The 18542-nt window shown below is 39.0% G+C and overlaps 1 protein-coding gene across 4 annotated transcripts in view; it reads right to left on the reverse strand.

Annotated features, from left to right (window-relative positions):
* The window catches only part of LOC148420520 (zinc finger MIZ domain-containing protein 1-like), a 180439-nt gene extending 176579 nt beyond the window's left edge, over window positions 1–3860 (reverse strand). For 2 of the 4 annotated variants that reach the window (XM_088420708.1, XM_088420707.1), the window contains exon 1: window positions 3626–3857. The gene's annotated coding sequence lies outside the window, so the exon portion shown is untranslated. Of the gene's footprint in view, window positions 1–3625 lie in introns of all 4 variants that reach the window. The other 2 variants (XM_088420709.1, XM_088420706.1) reach the window with 2 other exon arrangements.
* Between the last annotated feature and the right edge of the window lie 14682 nt (window positions 3861–18542).

Here is an 18542-nt window from a genome sequence, read left to right on the forward strand (position 1 = left end):
TGCATCTGACATCTAGGCTGCAACCTCAGTGTAACCTTTCCACTTCAAATGTCCGTTTCAGCCCAAATTTCCAGACAAAGTCCTTAAAATGCTCCGAGGGAAGGCATGTTTCACACAAGAAACTGAAAGCCTAAAATGAAAAGTACCACAAGACAGGCTGCCTTGCACACGAGTGGGAGGAGCTTGAAAAAAAAAAGCTGACAGCAGTCTAACGGCAAAAATCAAGAATCTGTGTCAAGTGAAGATGAGTATTTCCCAGTAATGCAGTGTGAGCAGTTAGCTGAAATGTCAGCCTGTCAAAACATTGATTAGCTTTTGCCAGGTCTTAAACAATTAGCCGTGGACTCACAGACAACACACACACACCTAGCGCATGCCTACGCACAACAACAGTGCTGCATGCTAAATTGCTCAGCAACATTAACCTACTAAACCATGATCTATTGATTCAATCACCTGAAAAATGTCAAACTAAAACAAAACAACTAAATTAAAAAAACAAGAAGAAAGGACAATGAGGACCTCTTGTACAGTGTATGAGTGTCTTTTTTTATTTCTTGACCTATTGGCCAAGATAATGAGACAAATTCTATTGAAGGTTGAGGGCCACTCTATCAAAGGAGTAACTATGGAGTATAACACAGAGCTGGGGAGGAGTAACAGGGTGAGCTAATATTCGAGTGTTTATTTTTGTCTTTTATCATTTGTTAAGCCATTTATCGGCCAAATTACAATGGTGACAAATCTAGCTCGGACAATAAAGCTTGTCACTAATTTATTTGTAACAGCACCTGGTTTTGTCACTCAAAAATGAGCATAGTGACTGAGTGAGAAATGGCAAGCACAGCTATGGGAAATTAGATTTAATTTGCATATTTGAAGACTTGACAAAATCCCAAAGGTTTAAATACATGGCAATGTTTTATGGCATCTGTGACAAATGGTAAACTACAGATGATTTCACAAATCTAGCATTATTAGCAAGTTCCTCAAGCAAGTCTGAACATGCTGTAGTCCTTCACTAGGCTAAGGTTCAACATTAGTAAAGTCATATTTACATTAAATATTTTTATGCCATAAATAGAAAAGATGTAAAATGCAACAAAAACTAAGTGTGCCTTCTTGTGCCATGTCATTGTGTTTCAATTTTTACACCACTGTGCAAAATAGAATTAATGGTCTTGAAATTTCACAATTAAAGCAAATATTTCTAAGAAAAACTGATTTTGGAAAATACATGAAAACCTAAGACTTCAAATAAACAAAGTACACCTATCGTCGGGTTTCACCATTTGTTAAGATTCAAGCATGTCCTTATAGAGAAACTGGTGATCCCCGAGCAGTCATACACATATTAGCACTCCGCAATGTGTTTAAACAGACTTTAAAGACCCCAAAAAGGTGATCTAGTGGGAGGGTTGGGAAGCATTTCGCCTGCTCGTTGAATCAGGCACTCCTCTGACTTGCCTCACTGACTGGCTGGCTGGAGAGAGGCCCCAAGAGGGACAACAAGGGAAGCAAATGCACACATAAACACTCACACACTTCCAAGTTTCAAACAGTTGCAGATGGTTTAAGTCCTTGCCTTTTCCTGTGCGTTTTATCGGGTAACCTGCTCGGAGCAAGCGTGCAGGCTGTCCGTGACTTAACGGGGCTTTTGCAAGAAATCAAATATTAAAACAAGTAAACAAAAAAATGCTCATTAATGTGCTGCAGCTGACAAGTGTTGCTCCTGAAACTAATTTATTACATCATCAATTACCAACACTGGAGGGTGCACCGCCCCATGCGCCCCGTTTCCCTTCCCTCCAAAAAGCTGTTTACTCTCTCTCCAAGATGCAGGGGATTGGACACCTGCAATCCAGTGCAACAATGCTGCAACACCAAATCTGAAAACATTTGTGCTCGTTGCTCTTTGGTTTGACACGCTGCCAGAAAAGGTGTTTTATTGAGGACGCAGTGTTCTAATCGCACGCCAAGGTTCTTTTTGACTCTGTTAAGATGTCCTCTAACAGGAATGAATAGCCGAAGTGCAGACCCCCCCTGCACTTTCCCCCGGCTGGCCTCAGATCCAGACGGAGGAATTTAATGAGGAGGATCTTGGAGACTTAAGGCAGGGAGACTCCAACAGGACAAATATACCTTGCCGCTGCTGCTAGTTCAATGATTCAATGAGTCAAAGTGTCCAGGTGTTTCTCGACATGTGCACTGACATGTTGTGCAAAGAGATTAAGCTCACACCTGTGCATGGTGACAATTCCATTATTATTTGTGCTGCCAAGGAGACTGTTTGTTGCCAGGATGACACTTAAGGAAAAAAAAAAAAAACGTTTACACAACTTGCCAGCAGAAGTATGGGGGCAAGAAGAATCCACTGATTTTTGGTGCATCTTTGCATAAAAAAAATAATAAATCAAGGAGTTTCTCTAAAGCACAGATTTTTAATAGCATCTGACAATATGTATTTATTTTTACCCTCAATTTTTTTAGATTGGGTTTTCTTTCAACTTTATCCAAGCAAAGCTTATCAATTAAAGTAGCCTGCAAAATGTAATTCTACTATTATCCCAAAACAATAGATACCATCAAAAATGTTGATGAATATTTTAATCAGAAAAGAATGTATAAAAAAGTTACATGATGTTCATCGGACAGAAGTGATATATTACATCACATAGCTCCATAATTAGTACTTAAGAAAACAATTTCATTCGTACTAAAATGTTTGAATGCACATGACTGTATTATCAGAAAATACATGATTCTTTTAAAAATAGTGTCTGGAATCCCCTCAATAATTGGAACAAAGACCCCTTGACTTGAGTGTAGGAACCACCAGGAGTCCACAAGCCACATTATGCAATGACAACCCACCAGCATAGGTATCACACTAGTGTTAATAGAACAGTGATACTCTTTATGTATAGCTAACCACAGATGCGTTGATTGTCATCTCTTTTAAGGAGATTCAGCCTCAGTGGATCTGAAACTAAAAACGCACAGGCACAAACACTACCATTATATCCTATATGATATTATATCCTATTATATACAGTATACTACTTTGTTAAAAGTATCTACGAAAATGTTCAACATGATGCTTATTAGGATGACCCAGCCTCGGCGGGGGTCCCATTTGAAGTGTATTATGTGGATGTACCCTCAAGGTGACAAATAACACTGATGCTAGATTATAATTATCGTGCAAAGCACAGCTACGTCCCAACGCTATTAATTGCTTTACAACAGGTGTATTAGTGACAGTGACACGCATTCTTGCTTTATTAGCATCTAGTCACAGCCATTAGTGGCCGTCGGGCTAGCTGGCTGGCTGTGCCCGGGACAAGGCGCTAAACGGCGCCGCGACGCGGTAGCCAAGAAGGCGGCGTACACGCCACATGCAAAGAGGACGTGCGCGGATGTTCTAACGTGACACCACAACAACAAGAAGCAGACACGCTCGCTTCCCCTTCGCGGAATGAAGCGCCAGCAGCAACGAGGCGCCCCCAGCTTGATCAGCCACTTAAAGGTTCCAAGGAGGTCAGCCTATTGTTAGCACTTTCTACCCGGTCAGTAAGAGAGAGCAAACCCAGCTAGGAGCTTCGGAACAAGGCGCAAAACTTACTTCCAGATCCGGGGTTCCGCGAGACGAGTCGTCCTCCTCCGCAATGCTGAAATTAAAAAGTCTCCGCGCGAGTGAGCGTGTGTGTTCCTTGTCTCGCTCACTGTGGCGGCTCCTCCGAGCCCTTAAGTGCAACTGAGTGTCTAAATCAACTACCGTGGAGCACGGCAAGTTGAAGTGTCAGATTACACCCGGCTATTCAATTACTACAGCGGACTGGAGAACCGGGATCGGCGGTGAGGGGGAAAATGTGAGCCGGATTCTACCTTCCACACCCGCGAACGAGCTAGGAGGAGTCTGTTTGCCTGCCCGGCCTAGATGAGGCCGTGAACAGCAGCCTTTACCGAGAAGTAGACATGTTTTGACATTGTTCGTGTTTTACATTTTAAAGAATGTTTAATGGAACTGTACATCAATTACTGATAGTCCGATGAGTGGTGTGTGGGTCATTTTGATTATGAAGACGTTTGAGCTCCAAAATTCTTAAAAAATAAACTTACCTTAATGATTTGCTGGTATATGTTCAGCAATAATATGTACTAAACTAACAAATCCGTTATGAATGGAGCAATTTTGATTCCATGTTTATTATCAGAGTCGGGAGTAATGCATCACAAAAGTAATGTAATTACTGTAACACATTACTTTTTGCTGCAACACAGTAGTGTATTATATTACACACACGCAAAAAAAGTAATATTTTACTCAGTACAAATGAGAGTAACGCAATGCATCACAATGCATTTTAACCTGAAAGTGGTGGTGACGGGGGGTTCTACAAATTCGCCAAAACATCGCGAGATCGGAGGAGAAAAGTCTGTGTTTACTTCCTGTTATTAGTACCTACTACAGCAGAGATGAGTGCAGCAGCAGATGGCAGATTGAATATGGACAATACATACACAAGATAGATGTACAGCCATTACTTTCAGTTTGTCAGAGATAAAGAAAAGAGGAATATAATAGTTAGGGTCACTTTTTGTGCAACAAATAAGGAGCTGTAAACTTCGCCAAACAGCACCAGTAATTCAACAAACCATTTAGAGTGGAGCCTTATAGTAACATTGTTAGCGAAAAGAAAACAAATAGGCTAACACTAATGTTCACTGTACAATTGCTATAGCCTATAAATAGTTGTGTGGTCAATGTGTATCAAGATGCAGCATACAAAAACTCATGTTAAAGAGTACGTTAAACACAATAATGAAGATGGCTAGCTGCTAACGTTAACCCCACCAAAACCATCCATTTTTGAAACATTTGTCTTGTGGGATTATGTTCTCGTTTCTTAGTTATGTTTCTGTTCCCCTCGCGTCTGCCTTTTCTTGTCTGTGTACTCGTTACAATGATTTCGTCCGCCTAAAGCCAACCTTTCACTGGATGTGTAATGAGTGCAATGATCTACATTTAGAATAGCATATCTATAGTTTCAGTTATGTTTGTGAGAGTAATATAAAAGTAATTAAATAGTAGTGTAATGCCTTACATTTCAAATGCAGTAATATTGTAATGTAACTAATTACTTTGAAATGACAGTAATTCGTAATAAATAATGCATGAAATTTTGAAGAATCTTGCTCAACACTGTTTATTACATGTTGCAAATGGGCGACTGTTAGCTTTCTCTCAAGAGTAAAAACTTGCCATATAGCAAGCTGTTTCAGCTGATTAAGCAGACAAAGCTGTATGTAAACTTGTATGTACTTGATGTAACAAAGTAAAGAAAAAAAAACACTTGTCTGATTGTATGTAAAACTGGATTGCATGAGGTAGCAATACAATCAAGGCTAACTGTCTTATAAAAATATGAAAAGTAAAAAGAAGAGACATACCTTTGGTCTACCCACTTTTTGGAAAACTGATTCATGATACTATGTCTTTCATGATAAGTCCGGCTTTCCTCAGTGCTAAAATGGTTACGGTAACAGGGTTGCACATATGTTGTGAGCCACACATTTTTTGAATAAGCATTAGTATTTGAAATGTTTTGTTGATCAAAACAAAATATCCTATTGTTACAAAAGGCAGGAATGAAATAGTTCAAAAAAAGAAACTAAAACCTAATTCTAACTTTTATTTGAGATTCATTTTGGTCATTAGGAGGTGGGACAAAAGAAAATAGTGTTTTAGAAGGTATTCCAGACTTACAGGTATTCGGCATTTTCAAAACTGTTTCAAACCGTTTTCTCTTTTGTGTTGTTTTTGTTTTGTTTTGTTTCAGGAAATGTAAATTTAGTCTTGAACTTTGTGGTTTATTGGCCACTGACCGCCGTTTGATCCTTGGGGTATCTGTGAAAATAATGATTCACCACAAAGAATCACATTTTTGAGGGTCTAAGTATGAACAATAACTTACCAAATTTTTCACACCCATTGGACATGTCAAAAAATGTGCTATTTTAAAGTTGTCATACATGGGTACAAAAATATTGGTCTGTAATACAATGTTTAAAGGGAGTCATAATCCAGTAAATTTGACCCTGGGCTACAAGAATTGGGAGACACGAGTATTAACCCAAGACGTTCCAGAAAAAAACTTTGGTATGCGTCCCCTTAAATATGAAGCCAGTGTGCTATCAATATTTGATTGTACAAATATGGCCCAAACTCTGCCATTTTAAGTTTACTTTGGAAATTGTCACTGTTTGTGGCCTGATAATGAAGTCATATTTTAACAAACTACCAGTAGTCTGAAATTTTTCAGGCTGTCTTCAAACTTTGAGTATTTCGTTTATAGATGATTAGGATGAAAAGTTGCCCAAAACGTTATATTTTATTGCACGCTGCTGCCATGGCAAGTCTATGTTTGCAAAGAACAATCATGCTGTTTTTGACAGTCTAAGCTTAGGCGAAAACTCATGAAACCTTGCTTATGAAACAGTCCAGATAAAAACAATCATATTTTTGATTTACATATTTTTTAGCGAGAGTACTTTTTTTGTTTGTTTACATAACCACATCTGCTCATTTTGAAAGTTATTATGGTATAATGTATCAATATATTTGTAATAGGGAACATAGTGGACATGTGGTTCCAAAGTCTGTTTCCCAGTTCTGAAGTCTTCACTTTGAATCTTACTTAACGTCTTCCATTGTTCACCCAGTCCAAAAACATAGATTAGGTTGATTGAACAATGAACAATTAACATCAAGGATAATAAGGTGGGTCATATATTTTTTGTATACTTGATATGGATGCCTTCTATTTGATTACTTGGTTCAGTTTTATAATGTCCTTAAAGCCCAGTCTCTTTTTTTTCTGTAACGTTCAAATTTCTTAAAATGACTATGCCTGGATTTTCATTGGCTAACTGCAATCAAATAATGAATTCCATGAGAGTAACTTGTTGGACCCTAACCCTTTTATCGACACTGTTATACTGTAAACTTATCATTATGTTATCATTGCGACATGCAGGGATGTAGAATTGTGCTCCATCAATCTGACATCTGTTTCTAAAATTTTGGAGGCCTTATTAACTACATGAGGTGCGAGATGTGCAAAAAAACAATCAACAGCAGCAACTAACAACAACAAAAAGAGCATTATTATTTTAGCAAAGTCATGATGATTGAAGGGTGCATAAGCAATGAATGGTATTTAAAAGCATACTGTTATTGTTTTCCGTGCCACTAATGAGAGTAATTACGCAATAGCACTAGTTATAATTGCCTCTGTCAAATAGTATGTCATCATAGTTGTTACTACTTACAGATACATTTTCTTTAGTGCTTGTACTCATTACAGTTGCGGTTGATTGTGAGTTGCAGCCTATCCCAGATGACTTTGGCTCAAGTTCAGGTACACTCAGGACCATTTGCAGGTCAATTCCAGGGCACATAAAGACAAATAAGCATTCACACTTAAAATCACACCCGCCATATGAATAATTCTAAGTCATTATTGAACCCAACAAGCGCGTTTTTGCAATCTAGGAAGAAACCATGCTACAAGTCGCATAAAGATTATTGTAACCATTTCAATGCACAAGAAAAAATATTGGTATTAGTTCGTCATTGAATATTTAGTCATGAAATTAATTTGGGCAAATGGTTGCATACCACGTTGCTACTAATTCATTTGTTAGTATATTATTCATAGAGTACATTTTACTCTAAAATTACTTCATTTGAAATTTTACGCTTATTTTACTCTCTTAGACATGTAAATGTACTTTCAAATTTCTCTATGTTTAAACTCGGACGAAATCTAGCTTTAATAAAATATACTGTACACAATTTACTGTGTAAAGCTGTGTAATACAATTATAGGCTAATGCAACTACATTTTCGGAGAAATGAGATGCAACTACTGAATCTCAATCAAAAGGGTGCATTTTAGGTGCTTATCCTCACAAGAGTCATGGGTGTGCTGGAGCCAATCCCAACTGTCTTTGGGCAATAGGAGGGTTATAGCCTGAACTGGTTGCCAGCCAACTGCAGTGCACACAAAGATGAACAATCAATCACACTTATAAACACACTAGAACAATTTAGAGTGGCCAATATACCTGCCCTAAATGTTTTTGGAATGTGGGAGGAAACCGGTGCGATCACTGAATGATAATAGTAAATTTTAGGTTTGGTGCATGATAACATGCATGGGAATTCTCTTCAGCTATCACAATTACAATTGACAATTTGTTGGTATGTGCATGCAAAGACAGAAGTTGACTTTGTTCAGCCTAAATGAGAGAGTCTTGGCTGGTGTGCACGCCAGATCCAGCAGGCCCTGTGATCTGTTTCCTTGTTTTGCGGGCAGCCGGTTTTGTGGTGGAAGCCTCTGAATAACAAAGACGTGTTTGAGAACAGCGGCAGGCTGAGCCGAACGGTGACGTCAAGGAACAATGTTCTCTCTTCACTATGTGCGCGGCACACGCACGGCGCACGCACTCTACCCAAGCAAAGCGAGCTTCTCTCTCTCTCGCTTTTTCTCGCCCTTCAGCGTCTGCCGAGGCTGGAAGTGGCCAGAGGGAGGGCGGCTGGTGCATCAGAGAGAATGTCTCACTCTGCATGCTGGACCTGCACACGCCGTTGCTTCATGATGTCGTGCAGACAGGAATATATAAAAAGGTGGCACATTATAGCGACTATAGAAAATGTAAGGGTAGGTTAACACAACAATGATCCCAGTATCTTAAGTTTCAAGTGTGACGTCAAACCAGCCCTGGTCACAAGTGATCGAAAAGACTGTAGCATGCAATGCGGAAGTAGCACACTCAAGGTTCGCTTATCTGTTTTACAATAATAAGGTTATGGGTTCAAATCTGAGCTCTGGATTCCCCAGCAGTTTCAATATTTTTATATGGGTACCTCAGTTAAATCCTACATTAAAAATGTGAAAAGGTAGAATCATGAGTATGCTTGTAAGTACTGTTTGGGTTTTCTTTAACAAGTCTATATGGATAACTTAATGCTTTCATACGAGTGCATTCAAGCCAATTATGTCACGACGCCATTTGAAGTTTTTTTTTTTTTTTTTTTTTTTTTTTTTTACAATGATTGACTCCCTCCCCTCCTCCCACCTCTGAGAGAATAAAAGTAAAAAAAAACAAAAACAATTACGTCACGACGCCATTCGAAGTTTTTTTTTTTTTTACAATGATTGACTCCCTCCCCTCCCACCTCTGAGAGAATAAAAGTATAAAAAAAAAGTTTTGAAATGCCTTTTGAGTAATCATGCATTCTAACGATGTATTGTGATAGTAAAATACGTAACACGTATTGTTAAACGTAATGTTTTGATCAATGTTGTCACTCGTGACGTTAACCTATTAAAGTGGCGCATCACGTACATATCAAATCAGTCTGGGACATGGTAGCTACAAATTTCCACTTATATGTCGTTTATTTGGGATTAAATGGTAAATCAAATGTGAACATGTAAAATAAAATTTGAAGCTGACAAGATGATTGAATATTTCATTGCAATTCATGAATCCCTGTGTAGTAATACAAGTTCTGCAATACTGATGTGTTACTGAGAAAAAAATTGCAATATATAGACACAAAAACACACACACACACACACACGTAATCATGTGTTGCATATTTTTTTTATGGAATAACTGAAGAAAAGTGAAAATATATCGCCCAGTACTATCTAGATCAGAGGTCGGCAACCCAAAATGTTGAAAGAGCTATATTGGACTAAAAAAAATAAATAAATAAGAAAAACAGAAAACAAATATGTTTGGAGTCGCAAAAAAATGAAATGAAAATTAAAAGCCTTATAATGAAGGCAACACATGTTGTATGTATCTATAGTAGCTATATTAGCCCACTATTAACTACAAATACATAATGAACCTTCATGGGTAAATGTTTATTTTTCCTGCAGTGCATCCTGTTGATAATGACGCACCATGTGACTACTCTGTTGTTGTCCGATGCCACCTCAAGTTTAACTTCATTTCAATATTAAAGAATTATGTTTCATTGCTTTGATGAAATTAAATAAATGAAATAAAGAAATTTGATTTTTGATGTTTTTATTTCAAGGATTCGAAAAAACGAATTGGAAGGTGCATAACATGCCCCTTATCTGGGCAACACAGTGTAATAAAACGCAGCCTACAATTATAGGATAAAAATAAAACATCAGCCTTTTGAAAAGATAAAGTACATAAAATCAAATCAATCCAGTTCAAGTTTGATGTCTGTGCAAATGCCAACAAGTCAGTGCAAGGGTAAAACGAAAATGCATCCTCTTTTGACATGTAATCAACGCAGCGATCCTCGGACCTGAGCATCAAAACACAACAATACTGACAAAAATCAGATATCACTTTATAAAAACAGGCACTTTGTTACTAAATATGTGCCTATGACAGGATTGTGTTCTTACCCATTTAATGTGACTTCTGTTTTTGGACGTCACTGGTCAGCTTCTCAACATCGGGCATGTAAGATGTAACTTTAATCTTGACAAAGGACTGCAAGCTAATTTCTCCAGAAGTAATGCAATCGCACTTTTTCTCTCACGTCCAACTGGGTACTCGGCTGCAAATGTAGCATGCCTTCCCTGAAAATGCCTTTCCACATTTCCCATTTTTGTTATTTGACAACTTTTAGCTACAGAGCAAACATTCAGACAACCCTTCCGCAATGGCAACGAATGCAAATGATTCGGTCTGAGAAATGTTGAATCCTCTGTTCTCCTCAGTTAATTTTCTCTTTTTCCCTTTGGGGTCTATGGCTCATGGCCGCCGGTTTGTTTACAACGGCCACTTGCTTAGCATCCCGCCCTGCTAATAGAAACGCGTGTCACAGGCTATGGTGTAATTATTTGTTAACAGAAATGTTGAAATGTAATATTTATTCTAAACATTTTTACAGCATTGGGAAACGTTAAGAATGTTTCTGCCATGTTTTTTCAGAAACTATATTAAAACAAAAAAAGATTTATCTCCTCCATCTTTTTCCATTTTTGAAAAAGCTCCACGGAGCCACTAGGATGGCGCTAAAGAGCCACATGCGGCTGGAGAGCCGCAGGTTGCCGACCCCCGATCTAGATTACGCGTAAAACCATAACTTGCAAAAGTCACATGACCAAAGTCACCACACTACCAGTGGTGGACTATCAGGGCCAGCAAGGCCTTCTCTGCTGACTCTATATAACCTGAAATTATCATAACTATAATAAACTATAATATTTATAATAAAAGGCAATTTCATTTTACATTTATTTTTACAAAATATATATACTTTATGTAAATAGTTACTCTCCATATTCTGTTCTTTTCGTGTCATACAGGATGTTCCAAAATGGTTGACCCCATTCTAAATGCCCATATCTCGGAAACTACTTTATGGATCTTAATGAAACTAAATACACTTTATGTTGAAGGTCATAAGTTTTATTGGTAAACTTTACAAAGAAAAGTACAAACATTTGTTGGTTCTATGACATTTTTTCATAAATGTTCAATATGAGCGCCGCCTGTGACTCTGCACATGTTGATGGCTGTCCTCACAATTTAGGTATGCATAAGCAGCCCTTTTCTTGAAATGTATTTTTTTTGTAGTTGGCGCCTTCTTTGCAAAATTTGTTAAGAAGGCACGCTACACTGCCTTCGGTGAGTGAGTCCGGTATACTCTAACACGCAAAATGCCTTTTCTTTTGAAATGAATGGCATTCCTTAACCTGAAAAGCTAGAACTGCCAAACGTTACACACAAAAACATGAAACGTTTCTACCCAGGCTGTGAATATTTGAGGTCATTCCAATGAAAATTGTCACAATTACTTGGCCTACGAAATGGGGTCAAACATTTTGGGACACCCTGTATTACATCCATATGGTTACATTACTCCAAGTGCTGCCGTTTTAGTGAAGAGTTTTTAGCCATGATCTGCCTAGCTGGGAGGCGCTTGGGCATTCGCTTGAACAAGTAGAAGGCTTCTGTGCAGTGTGCGATGACGTATTGTGAACGGGGCAATACTTTTGTTGGACAGCTGCAATAGCCAATCGACAGATGTAAACGCCTTCAGGAAACCTCACGTAGAATGTGACGTAACTGAACTCTCACTGCTGAAAGGCGGTGCTATATTGATCCCCAATGTTTTACGGTGAAAGTAGTCAAATAAAGAAAAAAAAAAAACATGTTGCCCAAACAGCTAGCGTTAGCGTACAACAAAGCCAAATTCGTGGATGCTTTTTTTTTCTTTTCTTTTTTTTAACCCACAACGGCTAAAGAAGAGCAAAACGGAAATTGGACCGACGTGACTTTCAGCATTGGCATCTATGTCAATACAAAAGGATTTATTATTGGAAATGAAACGCGAAGACAAATCCTACAAGCAAGTTATGAAAGTCTTTCTGAGGAAAAGAAGAAGAATGGAATTTTTACTGAAATAATTTGGGAACAGCCGTTTCGGGTGAGTTAATATGTTTTTGTCATTTAATGTCATTCATATTCAATTGCATGTTTGGTTGGCTTTTGTTGTTATGGGGTTTTGTTTATGTTTCTGTTCCACTCATGTCTGCCTTTCTTGTCTGCGTTCTCGTTAGTTTGATTTCGTCCACCTGTCTGGTAATACTTTTTCCATCCAGTTTTGCTCCCGTACGTCCTACCTCGTTTCCTTGTTAAAACTTCCATTTTGAGCCACATATTTTTCAGTTTTCCTGCATGTTTTGGGTCCTGTTCCTTCCTCCTCCTAACTCAACTCACCATGCCCATGCAGACGTGACACTTATGTTATGACCCGTGGGTCATATGTAGTATTTGTATGTGTTCTTCTCTCCTTTGTTTGTGTGTGTGTGTGTGTGAGTGCCTTTTGGTTGGAGTGTGTCAATTGTGTGCAGGTGGTGTCATCCCATTGGCTGGCTCTCCTGATTTGCCGCCCTATTTAAACAGCCCACGGACCAAACTCTGTCTCTCTCCGGTCATCCCACCGCCAGAAAATGCCACCTCAGGGACTGTTAGAAATAGTGTGCATCTGTGTTGTTCGCTGTGTTTGTTAGGTGTGTTTGTTAGCTGTGTTTGTAAGAATCTGTAGATCAAGCAGTAGTAGGAGGGAGACGCCGTTTTTGTTTGACCCTTTTTCTCCTGTTTTTGCGTTAGGTAGCTAGTGAGCCAATTGTCATTCGTTTCCTTTTTGTTTGGCTAGTTATTTAGGGATTCAGAAGATCTTTTGTTTATTATTTTGTTTGCTCTCCCTCTGAAGACAATAAAAGCTGCTGTTTTTGTTCAATACTTTTAGTTTCACGGGCCTTTTCTGGTGGTGAGGGTATGGACGGGGGAGCACACACATGTTATATCTCAGTTCCCCTAAGCTGGGTGTAACACTTACATTAAATTGCCATTTGGAATTTAGCGTCCTGCCTGCTCTTGGTGGACTTCATAAAACTTCATGGACAAATAATTTGAAATTATTATGACTTATTCTAAGTTTTGGCACGTATGATAGGCTTTAATTACTGATGCGGGTTTATTGATGTTTAAATGCTCTGAAAAAAAACCTGTGTATGTGCGCATGAGGGGCCTATTCACTAAAGGCCTAAGTGTGAAAATGCATGGACCGCCACTGCACCCGACCAATTCTCATAATGGAAAAAGCTACATCGGCTGCGTCAATGTACAGATCGCAATGTTCATCTTATGTGAAAGGGACAAGTGAATGAATTCTGGCTCTGTGATTACGCATTCTGAAAAGATTCACTTCATAAAGACTGCCATTTTCAGTGTTATACTTAAATTGTAATGGTAAAAATAAACACTTTACCTAAAAAGCGGTTGATCTTCGCCCATTTACTATGTCTTTCAAAAAGATGAATCCAACTTTGTGTTTTCTTCAAAAGGTGCGTTAGGCAGAGTGGCAGGAGCTAAGGCAGTAAATACATAGTGAGGCATCACAACAGCAAGGTAACATGAAATAAACCAATGAATAAAATACAGTAGGCCGAAACACCGAATGCCAGCCTGTTCAGCTGACATCTGTGTGCTGTCTGGTTCAACTCAATAAATAGCAAACGATTCCCTAACGAAAGGATGCACAAAAATAATATGGTACAGGTTGTATGTTCTGGGAACATTAAAAAAAGGGTACACAAACAGAACTGTCCTGCTTGGTGACCTTCAATCTTCAAATTCATAAAAACGACACCACCATATAGTTTTTACATTCTGTGTTAATTCCAAACATCAATTAAATCGATTCAAGGTTCAAGAGTTTTATTGTCATATGTATGCAGTAGTATTACTATACCACACAACAAAATTCTTATTTTGTTCACTTCCTCGAGCAGCAGACTACTTTCTATGATCAAGCAATAAATAAAAATCAATAAGAATAGCAGTATATAACAATAAAACAACAACAGAAGTACTGGTGCTAATAATATAGTGCAAATATCATGTAGTTGTTGCGATGCATGTGGGCAGCGGAGGGGGAAGCATCTCTATCACAGCCTCTCAAGGACAACCCGGCCCCTTGGTCGGAGCAACTCTGATGGGGACAAATGTAAGCAGTGACATCACCGGCATCCTGCAGTGAGTCATTTACTCCCCTTTTCTCAGAAAGTGGAGCCCTAAACTTGGATGGAGATTGGGAGGGCAGTCAATGTCACTATGCTCTGATGGTGAAGTCACAGTCGGATTGTTTTTTTTTTTTTTTCAATCTGGAAACAACTTGTCAAGAAGACCAATGTTTTTGTTTGGTCATGAAATCGGCAAGGTGATACATGCACAACACTGTAGGGAGCAAGACAGTCTCATCTAATAACTTGAAAGTAATTTATTAAAGTGACTAGACCCCCAAGGTTGGGGCTAAAACACAGGCCTATCAATTGCTGCCTTTTGTCGTTTAGGTTTAATTCCAATCATAATATCGTCTGTTCTAGCTCATCCATCAAGTATTTGTCTAACCCCATCATGAGTTGTCAAGGCCCGTTAGGGGTGTCAGCCAGTCCGTTGCTTTTCTGCTGACATTTTGCGGTTCAAAGAATGGCTTGTTGTCACAAGTCCTCGCTTTCACAGCAAAGCATGCTCCCCCGACCTCTCCAAAATAATGTGTCCAGATGGCTGCCAACAAGATGGATGGATTATAGGTGGGGTGACTCTGTCTCAACTTGGCACTGTATATAATTTCTTGCGAGCTGTATTTCAAAGGGCAGAGTGAATGAAACCAGGGGGAACAAAGGGAGCTCTCTGTCTGGCATGTGCCATGACAAGGTTAATTCATATTGCATTGTGTTGGGGAGTGGATCCAATTACCATATGAAAACAGCTCAAAGTTAGAAACACTGGGGTGGGACTTTGATTACAGCTGTTTATTTCTCTTGGTCACATTAAGGCCTGTTTTCATCAAGAGGGATGGATCAGTTCAGTTCCTAAAATAGCTGACAACAGTTTGGCACCTCTTTGAAATGACATGTATGGCACCTGTGGTTTACATCATAAAACTGCTTTGGTAACACATTAGATTGAACTGCTTGTCTCATATTAGAACATTACCTTGAAAAGGAACCAAAAAGAAGTATGCCCTTCTACAGTACCACAACATCTTGTATAGGAATTATTATTATCAATTGTAATCATTGTCAGCTGTCACATGATGGATCCTCCAATTTGATGAGTAATGGTGAACCTGTAAAGGTGTGAGTGTGGGAGCATCAGGCATAGTGATGGGCCAAATGAACGGCTTAGGTGTGTGTCTAGAGCAAAAGTGGATGTGGAAACAAAGCCCCTATTTGGAGCATATGTCTGTTTCAAAAAATCAGGTCACCAATGGCTGACCAAGCCTCGGTTGTGCGAATGACATCATGAGTTCATTTTAATGCATAATTACTTCATAAGACTTAAGACCTCAAATGTACATACACTGCAGTTCAATTTAAGGTGCTGTCAATTGAACCTTGCTTTTCTATGCACTAAATCAGTGGTTTTCAACCTTTTTTCAGAGATGTACCCCCTGTGAAATATATTTCAGCCAAGTACCCCTTAACCAGTGCAAAGCATTTTTGGGTTAAAAAAAAAGACATAAAACATGCCATCGGTGCCTGATTTTTTCAACTTCAGACCCTTTCAAACTTCATTTGTATTGGTTCACAAAAAAAAAAAAAAATCAACCTAAAGTGTCCTCTTTTGGATCAAAGAAGAGATAATAAATCATGAACATGACAGGTAATGAGAGGTGGCTCGTGACAAGTGTTACAGGACGTGGCACTGAAGCGTATAAGTGGTGGAACCCAACCAGACAGGACGCAGGCATTGCTGAACAAAAAGAGGATGCATTTTTTTAACTAAAGGAGTATGTAACACAACAAGGGCTAACAAAATATCAACTCAAAAACCGATCAGAAAAGGGGAAATAAAGTACAACAAAAGGCGACACAATCAAAACCAGTGTGGATGGATAAAGTGAACTAAATCACTTACTAAAAATGGAGGAGACAGAGATGACGGAAGGACGCTGTCGGGATACGCAGCTAGAACGCGTCAACAGAAAGAGTGGCTCACGGCCAAGAAACATGGACAAAAAGGCAAAGTAACAAACAAGATGAATACAAAGACATAACTTGGATGCGGATATAACGGGCAGAGCAATTTTGACGTCATGAACAATAACCAGCCGTCCTCCTGTTGTCCAGGCCACACTTAAATAGTCGATGGCAGATGTGGCGCAGGTGCGCAACCAATGACTCTGCCTCCCCCGATCATAGAGACCTACAGTCCTTTCGACTACACAGCAGAAACAAAGTAGACATTATGCATGGCACTTGACAACAAGTTGGGTCGAACTATTCTGGTGTGGGGGAGAAGTTGGCTTTTTCCAAAAATGAAATTGAATAACCTACTGAACAGAAAATTTGCTTCATGAACTTATATTTTCCTGAAACAATTATTTCAATAATTATTTTTAAAGGATTTTTGTATGTTAGTTTGTATGATTTATTGACTTCCCCCCGAAGTTCCTTCAAGTACCCCAGAGGTACTAGTACCCCAATTTGAGAACCACTGCACTAAATCAATGGTTTGATCACCGAAAGACTTTGCCTGGTTGCTTGGCATGACGTAATCTCAATATGCATATTCAACTCAAACCCAAAGGCTCAGTTCCATGCATGCAAAGCATCAGACTCACGAATCCAAAGGAGAGATTGATGCAACACGTAAAGTCGTGTCTCATGAGAGTCCTACTCATACGAATGGTGAAACACTCATGTCTCACGCGAGTCGTAGTCATACGAATGGTGAAACACAGATATGAATGGTGAAACACACATACTGTGCGTAGTTTTGACAGCCATCTTACTCCATATAAGTATCCATCCATACATCCACCCATTATCTACTGCTCAACTGGGATCAGGTCGTTGCGGCAGCAGGTTCAACAGGGAAGCCCAGACTTCCTTCTTCCGAGCCTTCTTGTCCAGCTTCTCCGGGAGGATCTCTAAGCGCTGCCGGGCCAGCCAAGAGACATAGTGGCTGGATAAAGTGAACTAAATCACTTACTAAAAATGGAGGAGACAGAGATGAGTCATCCCTGGGGCCTCCTCCCCAGGTGGACATTCCCACAGCAGTTTCACAGGGAGGCAGTCAGGGTGCATCCTAACCAGATGCCCGGCTTGGGCAATGAGCAATGGTTCACCTCAACTGCCTCCTTGCAACATGGAGGAGCAACTTCTCGCACTATCTTCAAGTGAGAGCCTGGACATGCTGCAGAGGAAACCCATTTCAGTCACCAGTATACGGGATCTTGTTTTATTGGTCACGACCCACAGCTCATGATCATCGGTGAGGGTAGGATTTAAAATAATGAGGGTATGTTTTCAGTCCAGTCAACCCAACTGGCCCAAATGGCATTTCCTCAAGACCATGTAGTATACTGACGGACGGACTGTTGTGATGATTTGATTATATAATACTTCAGTGTGATATTCAAGGTTTTGAAAAATATGCAATGAACTGGTTTGCACAAGAATGTGAGACAAATTATATATATATATATATATATATATATATATATATATATATATATATATATATATATATATATATATATATATATATATATATATATATATATATATATATATATTGTGGCGGACACTAGGACCATGTCTCTCACCCAGTAGGCATGTTTCTATGATCCTTTGATGCTTTGAACCTGTTGGCTTTGTCTTTGCTGTTTTGGACTTTGTTGTACCAGTTTTGTGATGGCATGCGAAGAGTAAAGATCTGCAACTTTTTCCTCATGATTTGAGCCCTCCACCTTATAGTCCAGAGCAATTGGAACTATGGAACTAGAAGTGAAGTGGACTAGAACTGAAAAGATGTGACTCAATGGCTGTGCTCAAAAAGAGTTTTAAAATTATATTATTAAAAAAATATACTGTATGTCTAAATTGAATAAGAGAATGTATAAAATGTTGGGTAAATTTGTAACGTAAATTTTTTATACAGTACACAGGATG

The sequence above is a fragment of the Hippichthys cyanospilos genome, chromosome 8, assembly GCF_059441005.1.
Source record: "Hippichthys cyanospilos isolate Australia breed blue-spotted pipefish chromosome 8, RoL_Hcya_1.0, whole genome shotgun sequence".
Taxonomy (NCBI): domain Eukaryota; kingdom Metazoa; phylum Chordata; class Actinopteri; order Syngnathiformes; family Syngnathidae; genus Hippichthys; species Hippichthys cyanospilos.